Here is a 2500-nt window from a genome sequence, read left to right on the forward strand (position 1 = left end):
TTTTTTTTTTTTAGCTCTGACTTTGTGAAACTTCGTTATAACTCTCCTAGAAGGTCCCTGGGGGGAGATATTTTTTTTATTTTTCAGTATTGAAGATGCTGTAACCTCTAATGGATGCATGTTCCATCATATGTTACACACAATCAGTAAGTCATCCCAGTAATCTTTAATTCCTCATCAAGGATTTCATCTACCTAACCTGATTGCAAACATGGCCACAAAGACTGTGAACAGCTCAAGTGTGAAAATATACGTTACGGTTTCTCTCTGTGTTGCTCATCAGTTCAAAGATTTAGTATTTGTTTTAATTGGAGTGAAATAGACTCTTGTTTATACAATTGTGATCAGAGGGCTGATGTCATTGTTTAGTACTGATTAATACTGAAGTTATGTAAGGAGACTGATAACTACAAATGTGCCGTTTATTTTAAAATGTTGATTAAGTAACAGGAAAGATGTTGTGACATTTACTACAGTGCAGGTTTTGTTTTTTACTTTGGTTATGTGATGGAAGGTTTAAAAAATCTAGTTTAGTTCTGCTAAATCTTTTAGGACTGGAAATTGCAACAAGAAGACTGTTCCGTGCAGGGTTGTGGGAAGAAGGGGAAGGGTGAGATGCTATGCGGCAGAACCCATTTTGTATCTGCCTAAAATTATTTAATGCTCATAAATGCCATCCTGGTCGCAGTACAGTGTGCATGCCCACGACTATTCTGGTAACTGGTTTTGTGTGCGTGCCGGACACTGTGATGGTGTGGTATACCGTGATATACTGCAGCATGGGTAGAGCTTGCTTCAAGCAGCAAAGGTTAAATGGAAAGCCAGAGATAGGGCTAGAATAGTTTTAGGCAGTTGCATCTGGCTCCATTTGCTGTATTAACTCCTTCTTTATCAGTCAGTTTTACCCGCTAAAGAGGTTTCATCCTGACTGATCCTTTCATGGTTCTGGGTAGGGCAGAATTACTTCATGTGTATCGCTGGAAAACAAAACATTACTACTACTGCCTCTTTTCCTCTGCAACAGTCCAAAAAACTTCTTGTGTGCGTGTTAGTGCCAGCCGAGCCTGTGTCTTCATGCCTGCATGTGTGTTTACGCGTGACCGAAACAGTCTCACGAGTGCAGTTGCTGAGTGGATACATGTTAAAATGCTCTATACCAGCAGTGTTTATCCGTTTGTGTCAGAGTTGAGAGATACCAGTATGAGGACGTTTACACCAGTCCCCTACAGATGGAAGGGGCTGGGATTTGCTTTCTGGTGTAACTATCCTCGTGCAACTTTTTATCTGCAGATAAGGCCTTAGGAGGAGAACGCGTTAGACATGTAGGCTTTCCTCGGGATGCATACACTGTTTGTGCAGATTTGCCAAATGGGAAGGTAAACATGCTTGTCTCTGGACTAATTAGAGAATTATTAGGTTTTCATGCTCTTTGTGATCAGATTATTTCAAAAGGTTTTTAAATTGCATGTGTGCCATGAGCATAATTAACCTGGATCTCATCAATGATTAAAATTACACACCAAGCTTTGTGACGTTTGATTCAGGAGCAATTAGGCTGTCATTTTAGCCATCTCAGATACCAAAACTAATTTTGATTCATTTTCATTCTATGCAAATCTTCTGATGTATCTTAAACTGATCACTTCCTCTCTCTGATTTAGCTGACAAGATTAGATTTGATTACACTTAAAAAAAATTAAGCAGCTATCCTTCATACTTAATATCTCAGTGACCTTCACTGAAGCCTTCCTAGGCAAGGATTTTTTTTTTTTAATCCCAAAATCACACTGAGTGATTTTCTGCAGGGATGTAGCACCTGGCTATTATGTCTATAAGTATATATTGTCTAGCAGTGCAAAATTCTTAAATTAGATTTCCTTCTCTTGTAAATGAGAAGATAGAGAAAACATTAATGCTTCAGATATCTAAAACAATAGTTTTCAGGATGTAATCAAACTTTTATACTTAATTGAAAACTTATCTGATAAATCGGCTACTGCTTTCGTCTAAAATTAATGAGATCTATCACTCTTATGACTTATGACTGGAATGAAGATTGCTTACCTCCTGCGTAAAAGCAAGTCATAGTCTATATCACAGGCTGAAAATAAACACTAAAGTTTCGGAGCACTCAGCTGTTGTGTACAGTGCCATCATTCTGCAAACTGAGAGATCTGCAAGGACTCGGGGTAGCTTAGGCTGTAATCAGGCTACTATTACAGTGGCTGGAGCCTTGCAGGCTCACAAAAAAATGAAGGAAAGCAGACTTTTAACCAATGTGTGCCCAACTTTCCTCTGGTGCTTTTACCCTGCTGCCAGACACTGATACGGATTTTATAGAGTGCATCTTGTTCTCAACAAAGGGAGTTTATGGTCTAAGATGCCTGCCTGCAAGAAATGATTGAAGGATTTTCATCAGTAGTGCTTGCGTATGATTTGTTAAGCTAGGGGAGATGTTGATTGAGGCAGTGGTTGAGAGATGGGCAACTCACCAGGATTG

At 39.2% G+C, this 2500-nt stretch overlaps 1 protein-coding gene across 3 annotated transcripts in view; it reads left to right on the plus strand.

Annotated features, from left to right (window-relative positions):
* The window catches only part of ZFHX4 (zinc finger homeobox 4), a 150572-nt gene that overhangs the window by 20473 nt on the left and 127599 nt on the right, over positions 1-2500 (plus strand). The gene's annotated exons all lie outside the window — the stretch shown is intronic.

Source organism: Larus michahellis, chromosome 2 (assembly GCF_964199755.1).
Source record: "Larus michahellis chromosome 2, bLarMic1.1, whole genome shotgun sequence".
NCBI lineage: Eukaryota > Metazoa > Chordata > Aves > Charadriiformes > Laridae > Larus > Larus michahellis.